This window comes from Phalangium opilio, unplaced genomic scaffold (assembly GCF_054372755.1).
Source record: "Phalangium opilio isolate 3A_F unplaced genomic scaffold, DU_Popi_V2 ptg000011l_1, whole genome shotgun sequence".
NCBI lineage: Eukaryota > Metazoa > Arthropoda > Arachnida > Opiliones > Phalangiidae > Phalangium > Phalangium opilio.
In genome coordinates, this window is record NW_028324147.1 from 2,583,739 (window position 1) to 2,604,897 (window position 21,159).

Sequence of the window (21,159 nt, forward strand, 5' to 3'; positions counted from 1 at the left end):
TCGTAATGTTGTACCCGCCGCCAGGGGGCGTGCATTTTCAAGTAGGCCCTATACGAAAGAGAAAGGCATGGCATGCACGAGGGTTTTCGAAATTCTTTTTCTTTCCCCTTCCGAAGCCTCGTTAGTACTTAGATTAATCGTTATCCTATATGAGAAAGAAAAACCGCCGACGACGAGATACCCCGATGTTGTAGGTAAGAAAATACGCCATTTCAGCTATAGGGAGAAAGAGAGAAAGGGGGGGGGACGTAGCGCTAGACCATGAGGGGTCGAATACTCGAATTATGGGTGTAGGTCCTCGGGGGTACGTGCGGATAATCATTACCCGCATCAACATCATAAGAGCTAAAACATTGTAACTAAGTATTACATTTTTGAATAATATTAACAGAAAGTTAGCGTGGAATCACGTGACATTAAGTTGAAGCGCGCGCTGAGATTCGAAATTCAGAAACAAAGGCTTAACGAATATGTATTCACAAATATTAAAATTCAAAAATATTCTTAACTAATATTAACAGAAGCACGTGATATTGCAAATTGCAGAATTAAAACCGAGGCTTAACGAAATTTTCAAAAATTATATATCCTAGAGCAACAACGGATTTTATACTGGTTTTAATTATATACTACGTTTTTACTATGATATGATTTGATATTCAAATTTAAGTAGAAGGGGGATGTTTAATCACGCCACAAAGATGGAATTTTTTCCCGCCAAATTGAAGTAGTTTTGCCTTGATTATTTTATTTTTTTTTTCTTGGTTTTATACTCGCTGTTTATCGTCGTCGTGATTTCTTAATTACTCTATCATGTTAATCGACTTTAATATTATTCTTTTTTCAATTCAAAATTGTTCCTTCATGGTCTATTATGAATAGGATACGGGCGTTTCACGGTAATTTATTTTTTATATCTTGGGCCGGCCATTTTGGTTTCCTTAATACCAGGAAAAAACTTAATGACTAACTTTAATATTAAACCTTTGTTGGTTTTAGTTTTTAGTTGTAATTAGGCTTAGCAAATCACGTTAAAATCATATTTCAAATTCGAAATTGTTCTTTTCACTTGGACTTGACTCATCTAATATGGTGCAAAGAGGATCTTCCGATCCTTAAAATTTAAAACTATATAAGATTTCTTTTTTTCTTCTTTGCGTTTAACTATTTCTTGGCACAGAAAGAACCAAAAAAAAAATAATTTTTGGTTTCCATAAAGGTGGGTTTTATGGAAGAAGGGGCGCTGGTATTTCATCTCTCTCTCTCTTCTTTTGGTAGATAGCCGGGCTTGTATTTGCCTAACCTTTTGACCTCGAAAATTCGTGCCACACGTGATAGCCGTGGCTTCGTAATTTTTATTTTTAACCCCCCCCCCCCCCGGCTTTTGCCCGTTAAGCTTCTAACATGAAAATGTTAAAAGTTATGGTTATGTTATGGAGGACCGGCATGAAACTTCTTTCTTTTTTTTTCTCTGTTAGAAAAATCTTTGGTTCAAATCTTTATGAAACAAGCAGTTACCATATACTAAGCTGATTATTGGGAACTAATTACTGAAATATTTTATCTTATTTAAATAGTAATTAACGCTATATAATATTTATTACAAAATTACTATTGAAGCTTTCAAGTAAATTTATTGAATCTCGTGTCATGTGGTACATTTATGGTCATACACTTATGGCTTTTTAGTTTTTATTTAAACTGAGAAGTGGACAGACAATTATTAATTATCGCATCAACTCCACCATTATGTCGTTTTAAATTTTTTTCTGGTGTTTTATTTGCCTAAAGTCTAGGAATTTTGTACATGTCGGCCCCTATATGTTGTAATATTCCATTTTTGAGAGACTGACAGATGACGGCGTAATTTGAGACAGTCCCAAAGTTATTATTATTATTATTATTATTATTATTATTATTATTATTATTATTATTATTATTATTATTATTATTATTATTATTATTATTATTATTATTATTATTATTATTATTATTATTATTATACCAGCCTTTATTTTAAAAGGTTGCCATGACCTCTTACTACAGCCGCTTGCCCATATTTATAACTTATCTATCACGAAACAGACATTCCCTACCATTTGGAAAGAAGCGGCGGTTACCCCTGTATTTAAATCTGGCGCAGCTTGTGACGTTAAAAATTATCGTCCCATATCTTTATTATCCACACTTGCCAAGCTATTCGATATGCTTGTACATACTAAATTACAGGAGTGGTTTAATACCTTTCCAAATGATTGTCAGCATGGTTTCGTACCGGGGAGGAGTGTTGACACGAACCATGCGGCATTCATGGACTACGTGGCACCGGAGGTCGAAAGTCGTGGTCAAGTCGATGTCATATATCTCGACTTGGCCAAGGCTTTTGATCGTGTTTCCCATGACTATTTACTGGATAAAATGCGCATATTGGGTGTTGGCGGTGAGCTTCTTGGTTGGTTTAGTTCCTATTTACACCAAAGAATTAACCGTATTAAGTGTAATGGTGTACTCACCTCCGTTGAGTACAAGGTCAATTGCGGGGTTCCACAGGGTTCATCTCTTGGCCCTTTGTTATTTAACTTATACGTATACGAATTGCAATATTTAATTAAATACTCAAAATTAATAGCCTTTGCGGATGACCATAAGGTCTGTAAAATAATTAATTCCTCTGATGACTGCGCGGCTCTCCAAGCTGATTTAAACGTAATAACGGCGTGGTGCGACAGGAATAATTTGCCTGTCAATCCTACTAAGTCCCAACAGGTCGCTTTCACTAGGCGCATAGGTAGAAAAATATGCTTTCCTTATAAGGTTGGGAACTCTCCCATTCCTCGAGTGTTAAGGGTAACCGACCTCGGTGTTATATTCGACAGTGCCTTGCTTTTTCGGGAGCAGGTAACCTGTACCGTAAATCGTTGCCGTAGGACATTGGGAGTGGCTTTAAAACTATGTAGGCCCCTCAAATCCCTTAAACACTTCCGACTGCTCTACCTCAGTCTTGTCCGCTCACGTCTTGTATACGGTTCGATAGCTTGGAGTGGCTGTAGTACTTACCTACGGAAATGCATAGAGGCCGTTCAGCGTAAATTTGTTTCATATGTCCATACATTCTTCTTGCGTAATCTAGATTACGACTATCTTAATTTATTAAATCACTTGGGCCTTCCGTCCATAGACTATCACTTATCAATGATAGACATTAAATTCCTACATAAATTAATTCATGATCAAATTACATTGAGTGAGCTACTTGCTAAACTAAACTTTTTGGTTCCCCTTCGTCTTCGTAAAAACGTAACTTTTCATGTGCCTTGTAAAGATCTAAATCCAATCTATCGTATGCAAAAAACTTATAACAATTTTTCTACCCAGTTCGATATCTTTTCAATGAAACTTAAACAAATCTGTTAGCCAACATAGTTTTTGTAATTATTATGTAAAAATGTAAATATCCTGTAATTGTATTCAACACTCTACTGTGCATAATCTAGTGAACTACTTGTATAGTTTTTTTTATGCACAATAAAAATCAATTTCATTCATTCATTATTATTATTATTATTATTATTATTATTTAAGAAAAACTTTAGTGTTCAGATGTTTTGTTAGAAATTACCTTAAACATCTATTTTCCCAAAATCCAAGCTGTTTGAAAATTGTTCAAATGTTTTTAAGTCGACTTTAATAATAAGCTCAACATTTATTTTCGTTTAAATTAAGTCTGGGTTGTCGCCTGCTTTTCAAATTACTTTATTTTAGTAGCGCTGGAGCGTTAATTTTGGTAGAAAACGTTGTTGAATAATATCAGAGATAAATAGAGAATAACAGAAAGTGAGACTGACACCGCAGAGATTAAAGAAGGCAGATCATTTCGATGTAGCTAAGAGGGAAAGATATTGGGGTCAAACTTTGCCTTTCATCTCACGGTTTGGCGCCTGCCCAGAGACGGGTAATAATGTATCAACCCCCCCCTTGTATATCCCCCCTTGATACTGAGGGTTGCCTACCCCCTTTTTACGTCGAAAGGGTCTATTGTCTTTTAGAAGCAACGTGTTACTACTTCACTTTCTATTAATTCTATTTGCTTTTGCTATCAAATCATATTTAACTACTTTAGAATTTACACGGCACGGGGATTTTTGGTCGAAAAATACCTTTTCCCGTATAATCAGGTCTGGCGACGTGTTAAGCGGCCTAAAAATAGAATCATCGTAGCGTGTTTTAATAAAAGTCAAGATTAAGACTTTTATGAAGTCCCGAAGTCTCCAGAAAATATTTCCAACTCTCCGAAACCATTCCTAAGACGTAGAAAAGATTTCTCCCTAGACCCGGAGAGTGGAGTACTGGAAAGAGAAAGAGACAGACGGAGAAAAGAGAGTTCTGTTTATCGAACCCCCTTTAAGTAAGGAAAGCGAACCTCCGCAATTCACCTCCTCTCTCCTCCTCCCTCCTGTAGTTCCCTCCTTTGTACCTCAATAATATTATAAATCTGAAACGAAGCGTGCTAAGAAGCCGACGCGACAGGCGTACCCAACGCGAGGGGTCGGATGCGATATATTTTGTGACGTTCTATAATTTCAAAATTAAGTTTGAAGGAAAGGTAAAGATTAAAGGATATCTATATAACTGGTACTAAGTCATCCAATAAGGAATGCATACAGCTAATGGGAATTATTGTGCAACTAGCCATTTTCTCATCGTATCTAGGCGGATTTAATGGGTGGAACTAGCTGGACTAATCATATTCTATGACGAATTTGCCTGTTGCACCTTACTCGCACCTGAACTTTCGTTGCTTCCAACCAATGAAACGACGGTATTAGAAAGACGTCAGAATTATGACGCGTGACGTATAGTAAGTTCTCAAGCCCGGCCTACAAAACCCGCGTAGAAGTTGACGAGTGTCCAACGCCTCGGTGCAAATTACCCTCTTTTAGCATACACAGTTTTCCATTTCTATACTCTTTAATTGCCAAGGACTGTACATACGAGTTCTAGACGATGAAACTAAACCAAAGCCTTGGCCCTCCTTATAATATACACAGGAGGTAAAAGAGAGAGCGGGACGGAAGGGCGCGTAGCTTACTTTGTGGAGCAGCGGCTCATCGTTCATTGAGTTGTCGGAAACGATTCAGCCCTTACCGCCCCTGCAGGTCCACCCTTCTCTCTTTTGCTCTCTCTCTTCTCTTCTGTATGTTCTGTCATTTCTCGAGTCCGTTTAGGCAAGTAGGAACTGCGCCCATTTAGGCCTATTTTAGGAAAACGGGGACGGTGAGGGGGGGGGCAGACTTTTTGATAAGAGTACCTCTGACGTCTGACACCGTCCCTTACAAGCTCATTTCAGTTCACCAAGCAAGATTATGCACCGAATTAAAGCCTTATTATTAAATGATAAAGAGCTGGAAATTGATTGGACTTTTTGGAACTAAAACGATGTATCTTAAGATTAGGCTTAAATTGGATTCGCGTTGCCATGGAAACCATTTTGGGAGTGTAGGGGTTTTATTGTTTTAAGCCTAATTATTGAAAGTTCAGTCTCTTTCAAGATTGTAACTAAGTCAAATATAGTCATGTGAAACAATGAATAAGCTGTAATACCACGTGTTTTCTAGAGAGCCTACGTTTCATTCATTAGTTAAATAGATACAGTTTCAAATCGTACAGAAAATGCGGAACGTTACGGAACATGAAGTTTCGTTTATATATAGTCATCTTTTTCCCGCCCATCTAAACACCGGCTCGTTTTAATATTAGCCCTATGTCTCGTGGAGCACATATAAAAGATGCACCTCGTGATTCTTTCCCGCCAATCCCTTTTTTGGCGGGAAAGAGGTATACACGAGCGCGAGAGCCGCTTTTGGCGCGTGCGGAAATGGAATAAGAATATATATGTATATGTATAGGATATACAAAACAGCATTGGCATCCTTCCGTTTTCCAACAGAGAGAGAAAGAGAGAAATTCCATTCTCTTTCAGAGTAGGAATGAAATTGATTTAGTTTTGCATCGGTCTACTTCTTCCTCTCTGTCTTTATGTAGATTTCATTTCCTATTTTCTACTGTATTTTAACTTCGGAAGGAGAAGTTTTAGAGATACTCTCTTTTACTCGAATATTAAAATTTTTTAGCCCTCGCCAAGGCCTAACGGAAATTTAACTTGTAAATTTTTGCGTGTGGGAGGGTGTAAAAGTTTTGTAACAAATTTTTGAGGGAATTGGATTCGGAGTTTTTAAAGTAAATGTGAAATATGATTAGTCTTCTTGGCCTTAAAGAGGTTTTACCAAATTTCCAGAGTAATAATTTCAAATTTATTAGCTTCTAAAATGGACTGTAATTAGAAAGACCAAAAAAAAAACTGCGTGCTGAACTCCTTAATTAATTAATCTAATTAATTAAGAATTCTGAGAATTTTTGTGAAATACGAGACCTAATTAATAATTAAAGCCCTTGAATTTATTATATAATCTAATTAATAAATTTTTGTTCTCTTTCTTTTTCTCTTTTTAGGTAAGTTTCTATTTGATCAATTAATCAAATTAAATGAACTCAACACGTGCCGTAATTCGCCGAAGGGAGTAGTAATCTTTATTAACCAATGGAGAAAACCACGACGAAGCTAAGCCTAATATTTATTTACTTACTTTTCATACAATTGAAAATTATATTTTTAACAATTTAAAACTTGTCAAGAACAGACGTCATTATTCCTATTACTACCCGCAATTAGCAAAGAAAACTAGGGCAAAGGCTTAGAAATTCTCCTCTAATTAATCGTTACTACTTCGGAGGCGTGGGAGGGGGAGATAATACAAACCTTTAATTAAATGTGGGGAAAGGGTTAAAGGGGGTGGTGTTGTAGAGAGCTCTAACTTAAAATTAGCGGGAATGTTACCAAATTTGTTACTTAGCTTTGAACCCCTATACATAGTCAAATTAAATTCAGACTAGGAGAATTGATACCATTTACACCGGGAGGCCAGGCTGTATTTGATACTGCCCTTTGTACGCCAAGTAGCCTATCCTCCTGCAGTGTAAATGGTATCAATCCGCCTTGTCTGAATATACGCACGTGTTCCCGGTTTCCCACGCGCCGGGCGGGTTAGGTTTTATTCCCTTTTAACTTAGCATATGGTCTGTATCTTGTCTGATGTCCCTTTCAGTAAAAGGGTGTTATTAAAATTTGGGTAGCAAGTCGATCCTTGTCATTAGTTGAAGGTCTAAGACTAAGATCTAAGAAGGGTTGGGTTCGTCTTTTGTGTGTGTTTAGTAGGCCTTTGCGATACAACCTGGGTCTGGGTTTCGGTAACGTTAGCTTAGCTTTAGCCGCCTGATGATGTCTCCAGTCTTAAAGTGATAATGAATGAGTTGTATGGATTGTGCGCCCGGAAAAGTGAAGTGTTGCCAGTTATTTAAGAAATTTCTCTAGCCCCTTAATATTACTCCATATTTTCTGTAAGTTATCAGTTTGATTTTTCATAGGGTCCCTTAGAATGACCGTTGGTTTTAGTTGGTCAAGTCAAGGTAAATCAAACCTTACAAAAATTTAGTATTTCCCTTGCCAATATACTTGAATTTGGAATTAATTCCTCTTTTGATTCAATTCAATACAATACGATTTCGAGATATTTTCATAGCCCTATAATACCTTTCATAAGTATATGGATCTATAGAGAGATAAAAAATTTAAGAGATTGCAGCGCCATCTCTCCGCGAAGTTCTCCCATACAAATTAAAACGTAATAGAGACATAGCCCTTTGGGTAGATAGAGATCCCTCTCCCAGTATGCCATGCAGTTTGTTTTGGGCAAATCCACCAATGGGAGACGTCCATTTACGATAAATACGTCACCAAGCGGCAAGAGATGCTAGGTATCAATACTCACCCCTTTTATAAATGATCAATGCGCTTTCCAAATATCATTTTGACCTAGACTTACGGATAATATTACAAGCTTACGATAAATATCACGGATATATTTCAAAATTGAAATTGTAATTAATTTAGCTCAATTTCGGCCTTTCACCATTTGCGTCTTTCAAAATCCTCTCGTAATATGACAAGGATCGCGATCCAATTTTGACATCAAGTTTATGTATATATTATACGCCCAGACTTTAATTCGTCTAATGAATTGGAAGCAGCAAAGTTTGAAATTAAATAGGTTATATTCGGAATATTTGACATTAAGGCTTTCCTAATTCAGAAGGTTCTCTCTCTCTCTCTTCAGTAATGTATTCAATGTGTATACATACACATTATATATACGCTTATAATTATACGCGTGGAATAGCTAACAAGCCTGGTAGATTTAATTATTAATCCCTTCTCCTATCTTTAATCATTAATTAGTTGAGCTTTCATAATCGAGACCACCGTATTCATAATCTTAGCTACCTTATTAAGGCCGATTAAATATTTCTTTTCCTTCAAAATGCTTTAAATCACGATAAGCGAATTCAATGGATTTAGCTTTAATCTCGAGTATATATTTACGTAAATACGGAGAAATTTTGAAATTTCGGCTGTGGAGGGTTGAAATCCTTGGGAAGGCAAAAACTTAAATGTATCAAGGATGATTAGAATTTGGAGAATCGACTTATGTTTAATTACTCGGGCCCCGATTGTTGTAATTCCAAGTATTTAGTATCATTGGAAAGAGGAGAATTTGCGCTATAACATGCTCAAAGGAAATCCCTGTATCTCTAATCGAACCAGAGTTACGGGCTTTCAAAGTTATGAGTGCCAAAAATACCAATGTTAACCTTATGGAGAGAGTGCCAATGAACATTTTGCTTAATTACTCGGGCCCTGATTGTCCTAACCCAAAGTTTTGATTATCTTTAGATATTGTGTAAGTAGGACTATAACACACTAAAAGGAAATTCCTGTATCTCTTATACAACCAGAGTTATGGGCACACGAAGTTACCAGTGCCTAAAAAACCAATGTTAACCCTATGACGAAAATTAATGTATATGAACATTTTGTTTAATTACTCGAGCCCTGATTGTCGCAATTCAAAATTTTGATTATCTTTAGATAGGGTATAAGCAGGACTATCACATCCTCAAAGGAATTCCCCGTATCTCTAACGGTACAAGAATTACAACACTTCAAAGTTCAAAGTGGAGTGTCAGTTTGAATTTAAAGACGTTACGACGTTTTAGCTCTGGGAAAACTTATTAAATTCCAGTAGACATTAACTTAAAATTCAGTTTTATAATAGATAGTACCTTCTGCTTTTAGAGTTATCGATTCGCATATTATTACTAGCGAGAGTGGCCGTGGAATATATAGAAGAGGAGGATGGAATGTCTAATAGGCATTAGAACATAGGAATTTTGCCAGCAAACTTGGTTGGGTTGGTCGATATTGGAAGCGCCTCTCTCGACATTCACTCGGCTTTAGCTTTCTACATAGTAATCAATGCTTTTTAGCCGCGCTGTTCTCTTGCCTCTCTTATTAGCCTTTTATGCTGAATAACGAGCGTGTTACAATGAATGCGGGACCCCCCCCCCACCCTATACGTGTGTCTCTATCTATGTTTTGTATGTACTTCCCCTTTTATATCGAAAATCATTAAAAATATTCGATCCAATTGGTTTTGTTGGCAGTTGGAATTATGAGACTCCTATCAGAAAGAAGTATGTGAATGATTTGACCGCCACGGAAGGTTCTTTTTTTTTTGGAAATTGGTGTGTAAAAAGGTCAGGGAATTTTGGAAATTGGTGTGTGAAAATGTCAGGGAATTTTTGGAAAATGTTAGGAACTTTTTATTTATCATTTGGGGAATTTCAAATTTTTAGGATTATTTGCTATAGAAACCTTAATTAGGATAATTAATATAATTTAAATGATTCAGCAATTTTCATGCTTGAATTTTCGCCTCCAAGCTGCTCAAACAGTAATCGAAACGGTCGAAACTACAGCATCTAACTCAAAATGCACGTCCAGTGTCGAAATGACCACTGTTTTCAAATGAGAATTTAAAAAAAAAACCAACCCACTTCCAAACCACTAAAATAGTATATCACCATTAAAATATCTCTCTCTCACACACATTTATCCGAGATTTACTTCTGATGACGATTCTTAACTCTATTAAATTAAATTAATGGAAATCGAAGCCAATTTAAAGACTTCGGAACATTTCTATGTAACTTAGGAACGTATACGCGGCTCATCAGAAATTATACCTTCCTTTCAAACTGCTCCAAAAGCGATATACGCTCCCAAAAAATAAAAAAAAATAAAGAAATAAGTCGGTACTGGGATTTTTGGTCGCTAATGAGCCGCGAGAAGTGTTTTGTGTCCAATGCGCATGCACGTGCACGCTGGGTGCCTTAACTGAGGGGTTGGACATTTACCCGCCAAAATTGCGATTTCCTCTTATAAAAATAAACCCTATACGCAATAGGAAAACTGAGAGAGGGGCTTACTTGAGCAAGAGATTAGGGGTTGTATCCGACACCTTATGGGGCGAGGGTGGGCTGTAGTTGGTCGCCCCAGCGTGAACTATTTTTTTTCGCCGCCGCGTGTCGACTTTGTCGCTTTTGAGTATTATAATGCTTATTCATAGCGTGTGGCTTCTTTCAATTTCAGAACGTGTTGGCGCCTTTTAACAATAGAATAGGACCCTCTCTACGTTCTATAATAGTATTTTATATATTATCTAACACGTAACATTAACGATAAAAGCGATATATTCGTCCCCATTTTCTGGTGGTTTTTTGGCGCCAAAATGACCATGAAGAAGCAATATATATATATATAGAGTTAGGGTTTTGGAAATCCGAATTATCCTTAGCGCCTTATTGGGGATCATATACAAATACAATTCATTGTTTTTTTAAGGCGCGAAATTCCTCGTGCCCAAATCTCTTTTCTTTATCTTTCACGCACGCGCGCGCGAGCTCCAATTTTTCCCGCGCCTTTTTCTTTCGCGCCAAAAGTGACACTTGATCCTGAATAGATACGCTCGCGCGCGCGTGGAGTCCGGGGGGGGGGGCTCGTGGAGAGCCACTAGATCACCACCCACCATGCATACACCCTTTGCCTGTTTCACTGCTTCTTTTCTGATATTTCTCTGGCGCTTTCTCCTCATGAAGGATGGAGAGATGAGAGAAAAAGGAAGACCAAGAGCAAGAGCACCCAAAAATAAAATGAGAGTCCAGAAGCGGAGCTGATAAGCGGTCACCTTCTGTACTCTGTACCTTCTCCTAAGTATACGCGCGCACGAATAATAGCCAAACAAAGCTCGCAGGCAAATAGCAGACGACGCCGTGCATGGTGTGATGCACCGCCTGGATTTTTGATATTGATATTGACGACCCCCATATCAGTCTAGAAGTAAATTATACTTGAAGTAAAACAGTACAGGCCCTCTCTAAGATAGAAAATTTGGTTCAATAGTGAATATAGAAAGGTTAGGCTTCAAGTAATAAACTTTTGTATGATATCAGAATATCTATGACTGATCTCTATTCGTATTCTGAAAGAAGGTTTGATCAGAAATGGAATACGATATTATTGGACCAATTCTGAGTAGTATTTTTTTTCTCTTCTTCCGATATAAGTATTATTGTTTTTTTAACAGTCGATACTATGAGATGAGATGAGATGAGATACTGGGGAACGTTTTTTATTATATTCAAGGATTAAGGGGGCTTAGGGTGAGAATGGAATGATTTCCTCCATCTGTTTAGGCTTAGCGATGACTGTTTTTATGGCGTATAAGCTTAAAGATTATTGAGAAAAAACTTTGATTTATAATGTAAATTATATTTGTTATTTTTATTTTTCGCTGAGAGGGTTTTATTTTTAAAAATCTTATAGTGAATTTATTGACTATATAATTTAAACTTTTATTATTATTTAAAGATATTAGCATAAAAGACAGATTGAGCTTATTATGTCGAATATAATAATCTTATTGAAGATATAGTATATTTTATACTGTATATATTTATAAAAACAAATTGGTTATTGATTGAAAATTCTAGTATTGATTTACCAAAAATATTTTAAGCTTCAAAAAAATAATATTGTAGGCCTAAGTTTTATTTAAATCAAAGATAAACTAAAATTCATTAGTACTTTAACTCCGAACTTTATTAATTAAATAAATAGCTTAGGTAAAGTTTCGAAACGTAAAAATTAATAAATAGATTTTAATAAATTAATGAAAATGAAGTTCAGAGCTTAGAGAGGGGAGGGAGAGGGTGGGCCACGACGAAATTTAGGGGGAACCAAAATATTGGATCCCTGTAACAGATTAAAAACCGGGGGAGAGACGAGAGACTTCACGCGAAAGAGGTAGGCCTAGATGAAAGATACAAATAATATTTTTGGACTCTCTTCCTGCAAAATGAATGAACCAAGAGAGAGGACCTATTGCAGTCCGCAAAATAATTCCGACCGAATTCGTATTGTCGTTACTAAATTAAATCAGGGATGCAAATGACGCGTGTACCGGAGCTAGGAGAGAGAGAGCTGGGGATTCAGGATGGAGATTGTCGCTAGCTTTGATGGGGAAAGGATGGATGCCCGGGATGTCTGGATGGTGCGGAGGAGATTCACGGAAAAAGGATGCGGCTTGCTGCAGGAACAGGTCCCAGATCGGATGGGATGATGATTTTCCAAAGCGAGTTAGCCTACTTGCTTCCTGATGGGATGGTGGTTTTATTTACTCACTTTAACGTGTCTTTAGTGATGATGGCATGCACCAGTCGAAGTTTATCTTATGTGTTGATCTCAATGAGGCTGCTGCGATGTACCTGGGGAACTTGACTGGCTTGGGAACGGGTTGATTTTCAGAATGGAATATCAGGGAATTTGGTGTAGAAGTTGGTGGGAATTTGTCAGGGAAATGACTTTAAACTGTCAGGGAAAATGACTTAATTGACTGATTCTGCCAGGGAAAATGATTTAAAACTGTCAGGCAAAACCTGGAAAGGTCATGGAATTTTTAAATACAATCTGTGGAAGGTATAGATTTAATTAGAATAATTAACGCTACAAATTAAAGTGAAATAAATTCTGTAAATCGGTTGATAAATTATAAAATTAAATCTATTTAATTTTGGAAAAAGTTTTTTTAAAAAAATATTCAACTTTAGTTATAATTTTTATTGATAAAAGCGACATACCCTTCACAAATACTCGAAATATTTAGACAATTTATGGCGAACTATATCGATTTTTGTTTAAAGTAATTGAAATCGGTCTACTGTTAAAAATTGGCAACATTCTTGGCATATTTAAAAGAAAAAACAACTAAAAAAAAGAAAATCCATTCCAGAAGGAAGAAGCCCCCTCTGCATACACCCAATCTCTTTTATTGGATTTTTGACTATAACCAACAATGCTTTGCCTATACCATAGAGAGTACGTAAAGCAACCGAGGGAATTTTCCTCCTTGAGAGGCAGGAGAAGGTGGAGGTTAGGCCTAGCTAATCTTTTTTAATTGCGTTCAAAAGCTATAACCATGGATCTTACGAACCCTATAGAGGATGGGAAAACTGTGAACAAGAGTTGGTGATCTTTACGATTATTTCTAGAATATCAAGGTCATTCTAAATTTAATTTCAGAACTTCATTAATATCTATTTAAGGCTAGAAGCGCTTGGGTGAACGTAGAAAATTAGGGTCCATATTTTTTATGGTATATCAAGGTCACTTTCAATCAAGAAATTAATTAATTTCAAAGTAATCAAGGTGGTAGTGTTTTCTGGTCCTCTTTTTAATTACGAAGTCCTTGTTATAAAAGCCGTAAGAGCTTTCTCTCCATTATTATAGGCTCATTGGAACCTAATCCCTCCAACCAACTCTTCCGCTGCTCCTTCTGGAATGCTGGTAATCTCGTCCTCCATTTTTTTCTTTCGCGCCTTTTTGCAGTGATCGATAGTTTTCCCGCGCTTTTTTTTCTTTAAGGGGGGTATCAAAAATTTTGAAATAACTTTGCTCCCTTTCGTATTTAATTTCCCACATTCTTTAGTCTGGTAGGAGAAGAAGGGGTATTTTATTTTTTTAATCCAATTCGATTTTTCTACTAAAATTTATTATTATTTTTTTACTCCCGCCAAATGAGAAAGAATTTTTCGCGCTAAATTGCCTCGCGCCGACTGCTGCTGCCGTAAATTACGCGCCCTTTTTCTTTTTTTAAATCATCGATGAATTCATTTTGATTTCGAATTAAATTGGAGAGAAAAAAATGCGGGAATTCCTTTCCTCGTGTGTCGAATTTATTTTTCCTTAACCTTAAAAAGCGCGCGTAAAAATTTGGCGCGAAATTTTTATTTCATCCTTTAAACCTTTTTCATTCTGACCTTTTAAAGGGAGTGTGAAAGATTAAAAGTGCGTAAATATAATAATAAATTCATAATATATATTAATAAATACCTTTGAAGAATGATCTTTTTAAATTTAACAATTAAAAATAACTTTCATTAAGCTAAGGCTTACCAACTATACGACATAACTAACTAACCCTAACGTATTACTTCACAATCCCTTTAATCCCAATCTTTTATATCCCTTAGTTTTTTAGTACCCCTTTTTTACGATCAAGTACTTTCTTAGCGAAATTAGCTTCTCATTTCAGAAAGGGTGATTCCTTACTTTTTTGGCGGGTTATTTCACGTGATATCTCCCGCGCTTTTTTTCCCGCCTTAGTACTCCCGCGGGATTTCTAGGTGAGCGCAAAAAAAACCTATGGCTAGAAGAGAAGAGAATAGAGCTTGAAGGAGAAGAGAAAAAAATTTGCTGGACTCGGCTCCTATCAGACGTTAAGAGAGAGAGTCCAATTTTTTTCTTACTCTTATAAAGGGGATAGATGAGATCCTGACATTAGTTTTAACTAGATCTCCCCGTTTTTTAGTGTTAGGGGGAAGCCTCCTTGGTTTATGTCCACGTGGGTAAATTGAATAAAGAAAAAAGGTGGGAAATCATGTCTGGCGCGAGACGAAGATCATCGCTTCTATCGTTTCCCGCCTTTTTCTTAAATTCATAATTGCACGTGGACAATACTTATACCACCAACGCACGAGCGTCGCGCGAATTTCTTCGAAACTCAATCTATCTATGGGACGGTTGTAATATTGGAATTGGTTAGTTTTTCTTCTTTAATCAATCTGGATTTTGATCCCTTCTTAGAGTGTAACTAACTATAGTCTAAAATGAGCTGGTAACTGTCTCGGAAAAACTAATTTGCGGCTCCCACTTCTTCTTGCTTTGCAGTAGGAATTTCCTGTTGAATTTTTTATATCTAATTTGGTGAGATGCCGTGGGGGAATTCTTTGATTAACTTGACGTCCAAATTAATGCGCACTTAATTTAAATTAATGCTAGGATATATATAAGAAATATGAGAGAGATGTGTTTTGATAACAAATAATTAAGAGGATTTTTGTTTTAAAACATACAGCCCCCCTTGAGTAAAGGCAGTTACCAGCTTTTTTGCTAAGTGTACTATGCTTATAACAAGGGACGGGGGGGGGGGGTTTGCGGTTGCAATTTTTCAATAGCTAGTTTATAATATTTAAAATTGAAATATGCAAAACGCGAGTTATATATTTAGTTCCCTGCAGTGAGGGGATGACACCCCGCTATTATCTTTATTACTGTATGCACCCCGTAAAATCACCCCGCAAGCACCTATGAATACCCAGATAACAAAGTTTCTATAGTATATATTTTGTATTCAATTCACGTCTGCTTCGAGTTGGACTGCAGTAGAGTAGGGGCGTTCGGGAAATTTATATATTCTTTCAGAAGATGAAACTCAATATAGGAAAAGATGTTGAATATATTCTTAATTGCGAATGATATGCTGGAAAAGTTATATAGTTTCTGAAATATGTTAGATATTGTTATTTGACAAAGCCAAATAGAAATATCAGGAAGTGCCAAGTATGATGTTTGTACTTGTAAATCTTGATATCTTTCTACTCTTTGTTCGACCAATCAGTGATTGCTTTACTTTAATTTTACCAGTCATCTTTTTGAATTTTTCTTATACCCAGAAAATAGACAATTCGGTTTTTGAAGTATTCTGATTGATAATGCGTTAGATATTATATTGAACTCTTGCTAGCCGTTTCGCACTGCCTCTAGCGGACGGTGCTTCTTAGAGCGAGAGAAATAACCACCCAAGATGGTGACCTCCCCTCCCCTCTGGCCTTTGCTTCTCTTAGACTGGAATTTATGGAATAGTCTATTTGTCTTTGGCATTAAAAATCATGCAAACCAAACCCAACGAAACTCGCTACACCAAAAGAAGCTAAAGAATTATGTCTAGCATACATATCATCTCTTCTGTACCAAAAGAGAGACAGAGAGGGTGTCGTATTTGAATCCAAACCTTACACGTATAGGTCTTTCTGGACCCCAAGTTACCAAGTATACCACCTTCATCCATGATCATCTTCTTGACTTGACGTTGCCTTAAAACTAGCTTGCTTGCTTGCTCCCGCGTACCACCAGCTAGCCTTAGACAGACGAGTAAGATAAATGTACTGGGATTAGGTTTCCCCGGGCCCCAACCGAATCTTCTGGTACCACCACCATCCGTATCTCTCTTAGAGCATCCTCTCTCCCTCTGTCTGTCCTTCAAGAGGAAAAGTAAGAAAGAGAGTTATGAATTATAAGGAAATTAAATCTCTTCGGATGTTCTCGGATTTCTTAGTGTGTGCACTGTGTACCCGTATCTTTCTTCCGAGGATGACTTTGGCTTTGGGTTTGGGTTTTGGGAGATGAGCTGCTAGGGCCCATCCATATACCACCATCATCCATGCAGAAGGGGAAGTCTCAAATTTGCGATAATTTGAATGTAACGCCCCAAACTGCGATAGGGATACCTGATAGGCATCTTGGCACCCTCTCCTAAACTGAATTTATTCACGTTTGCCATGAATTTTTCATTGTTTAATTCGACATTAAGTTTGTAATTGTGGAGGGAATCAATTTAGGAAGTTATTGTAGAAGTCTTACTCATTATCTCATAAAATCTCAGAGTTGAAGTCTGTGAAGTTCTTAGTTTTATAAAATCTCAGAGTTGAAGTTTGTGAAGTCCTTAGTTTTATAAAATCTCAGAATTGAAGTCTGCGAAGTCCTTGTAAATTGATAAAAATCTCAGAATTGAAGTCTGCGAAGTCCTTGTAAATTGATAAAAAATCTCAGAATTGAAGTCCGTGAAGTCCGTGAAGTCCTGAAATTGATAAAATCTCGAAATTGAAGTCTGTGAAGTTCTTGTAAATTCAAATGAATTATCTTCAACAGTTATTCACGAATTTTAAACCCCATCAGATTATTTCTGTTAAAAATTAAATATTCTCTGTAGAATATACTTTATTCTTGATCTCACGTGATTGACATATTCCCGCCAATTTTTTTCATCTTCTCTATGGTAAATCTCCCTTGAGGGTTTAACGTCAAACGTTATCAAGATATTTTGGCGCGCGCGTTTTCTGCTACGGTATACGTATACTACCCCATCTCTTGGATAAACACGTATTTTAGAAGAAAACAGGAACAGTTATGGGATATTTTTAGGGTGGGGTGGTGTCCCTACCACACCTCCCTGTACCAAAAAAAAAAAAGAGGGCGAATAAAAAATATGTATCAAACTTCTCAGGAGGCGCAGGGGAAATTGGTGAAATTCATATTTCATGTCTTTTTAAGAATAACTTATGTGGTTAGTTCCCCTTACCGGATATGGATGGAACTAGTCGTTTATCTAAGGGTGGGGACCACCCTAGTTGGAGATTAATGCTTAAATAGGAATGTTTGTTTATTATAATTATTATTTAAATATATAGCGGGTTATTTATCTTATACGTTAATTAACCAATTAGTGCATTAATTAAAACAAGGAAATTAAAGGACTTCGCTTACCACTTGGAAGTGACTAATTTTGTCGCCAGGAATTGTTGGATAGAGCTCTCTCAGTTGTGACGTCAGTGCCTAGATAAAACGTCACTGGCTTAGCTTTGGTAGTGGACGGCCATGTTTGGTACCGCTTTGGTTCTATGGTCAAATAGCATGGGGTACGTCACACTAAGGCGTCTGAGATAGCTGTATTGTGTCGTAGTACCAATTTCTATAGAGAGCTTTCAGTTGGAGGAGAGGCTGAGTCTCATGACATAATTTACGATGCCATATTGGTGGTGGGTTTAAAGCAGGAATGAATGGCTACCAGAACAGCGGTAAGGCTTGGTATAGGGTGACGTACTATTATCCCATCTGAAAGCTCTCTATTCTGGTTTATGACGTCACCGACCTACAACTTCAGTGATTTAATAAATTGGTTTAAAAGAAGTGTAGTGTAATAGCCACATTGACCGTTACTGAGAGTTTGTCATGAATTGAGATCGGTTGAAACTCGCAACCAATGTTACTCCATAAAGAAGGTTAATTGTTTTACTTTTAAATCGCTACATCCCTAGACCCTAAAACCGCATCACTGTATCCCTTTTACTTCCATGTTTATTCAAGACTAATTTCGATAACAATTTTTCGTCATTCATATCTGCGTTAAACGCGCAGTTATTTCAGACTCTTTTAAAGAAGTATACCACCAATCCCACCCCGGGTCCCTTTTCCCTTTTAAACTGAAGAAGAGGGAGAGGGAAAGGGAGATCTCTCGGAGACTGGGAAGGGAATATATATATTTTGAAAGATGAATCTCGGAGTGTCATTTTTTGACGCTTGGAATGCTACCGTGGCGACGTTAAGGATCGTTTCCGCTCTATTCTAGACCGTCGCTTCCGTCACCAATTTAAACCACATGGAAGGACATTTTTATTTTATCTTTTTTCACTATTCCTAGCTCCATAAGTTTATAAGATATGAAATTCCATAAGTATGACACTACCTATAGAAGTTCGTAATGCTACTGAGACTTACAGCTCGAGCTCGGTGGTGGTTAATTTTGCAGGACTTCCATCTAGGTCCTATTTAGTCTGCATTACTAAGCCTTTGACAGCGCCTCACCAAGCGTACATAGCTTTACCTCGACTCTATGACCTACCTCACTCACTTCATGACAAGCTCCACTTTCTAAACGTAGAAGAGACTAACAAAGAGATTAACAAACTTAGGTGGAACATATCTTATGAACTTATGCCTATCTCGTTGGGGAAGATTTTTTGCGTTGGCCCTAATAGACTAGAGCTATCCCGGCATCTTTCGAAGATAGATTAGGCCTATATCCTCTAAGTTTTTATTTACCAAGGGATATGTATATATATACGTCTATGGACTCTTCACGTTTTGACACGTCCTTGCAAACAAACTCCCCTCTCTCAAAGGTCTATTTTTATGAAATATATATCATAAAAGAGACGCACCGACGTATTTATGACTATTTACTTTTGTGGTTCAAAGTATCTAATTAATTAAAATATATGGGTAAAATATTGATTGAAGTACGGGTTAGCTTCTAATCGAAGAATTTGTCCAATTTTTCCGGGAGAAATTAGGGAATTTTAAAAGATTTTTGGAAAAACTAAGTGGAAAGTAAGGGATTTTTATTGGAGAAAAAGGAAGGGAAAATTAGGGATTATTATTATTATTTTTAACAAGTCTGGGAAAATTAGGGAATTTTATTATTATTTTTAATATGTCTGTGAAAATTAGGTAATTTTAAAAATAAGACTGGGGAAAACAGGGAATTTGAATTCTTCTCTTTTGTTGATAATAAGAAAATTAAAATAGTAATATTATTTTAGCCAAAATAATGCAGGCCCATATAAACCAAATCTTTCAAAAACTTCAACAAAAGTCTTTAAGACTTAATTTCTTGAAAACTTCTATAAACGTTCCTCCAACACGAGCTAAGATGAAATGATACACGCTCCGTGGTAGAATACAATGAATATAAAAATAAAGACGCATCGTGAGTTAGTTTAAGAGAAGAAATCCAAAAAAATAAATAAATAAAATTTAGGTAGGTAGGTATAATAATTTCTCGGGATTGGGCCCGCTTACCTAGGCCTAATCGCTTCACGGTGATCTCGAAAATTATTTTCGTCTCGCCAAGATATCCGAAGCCAGTTATTTTTTACCTCTCCGAGTGACGTATGTCACGGAGAGGTTTTAATTTCGACGTGTCTGTGTGTCTGTGTGTCTGTCTGTGTGTCTGTCTGTGTGTCTGTGTGTCTGTCTGTCCGTTGTTACACCCACGTGACCGCGTTCGCAAATCGGAGCAAACGTATATTCAATTTCCAGACCGCATTTACAGTCCCGGAAATTGTATTCGACTTACAGGCTATTACTCCATTGCCTGTTTAACAACTCTGTTCATTTGTCCACCCCACATGGACACTAGTCTGAACTTATTGGCTTCTAAACACCACCATCTTCTAGTTTTTCGCCCATTCCACATGGACGGACACCAGTCTGTACTTACTGGCTTCTAAACACCACCACCTTCTCGTCTTTGTCCATTCCACATGGACACCAGTCTGTACTTACTGGCTTCTAAACACCACCATCTTCTATTCTTTGTCCATCCCACATGGACACCAGTCTGTACTTACTGGCTTCTAAACACCACCATCTTCTATTCTTTGTCCATCCCACATGGACACCAGTCTGCACACCTGGCTTCTAACACCACCATCATCCTTAAGGTTAAGACATACGCGGCGATCGGCTAGGGTTACGAGAAACGTCTAGCCTTCCATTGACGGGGTCTTCCGCCAAGGTTCACGCAATTGCGATGTTCTTATCCATAGCTGCGATTCGAAACCCTTATATACTACCTATTTGAGTAAGGCGACGCAACGGGCGTATGCTTCATTTCAAACGCCAATATTAGTCAGGTCTCTCAAGAATGTTTAATTGTTCTTTTTTAAAACGATGTAACGTTCAATAAGGCGAATAACTAACGAAGAAAATATTAAATATTAATTATATTTATTTTAATATTTAAGATAATCTTGTTTCTCAATTCAAAATTAATACGGAAAGAGTTAAAAAGCAGTCTATGTTATTGTCTGTGTGTGTCCGTCCGTTATTACACTAGTGCCGCAGTGCGCTGCGTTAGAAGTTCGTTTTGTTTTGATGTGTAAAGAAATCCTACAGAACCATAATATTCCCTTTATCCTTAATATAAAGTGAATATGATGAAATATTTTTCGTAATTATGATGCATT

At 36.9% G+C, this 21,159-nt stretch overlaps 1 protein-coding gene across 18 annotated transcripts in view; it reads left to right on the forward strand.

Moving 5' to 3' along the window:
* Nucleotides 1–21,159, forward strand: part of Eph (Eph receptor tyrosine kinase) — a 316,120-nt gene that overhangs the window by 249,456 nt on the left and 45,505 nt on the right. The window lies entirely within an intron of this gene.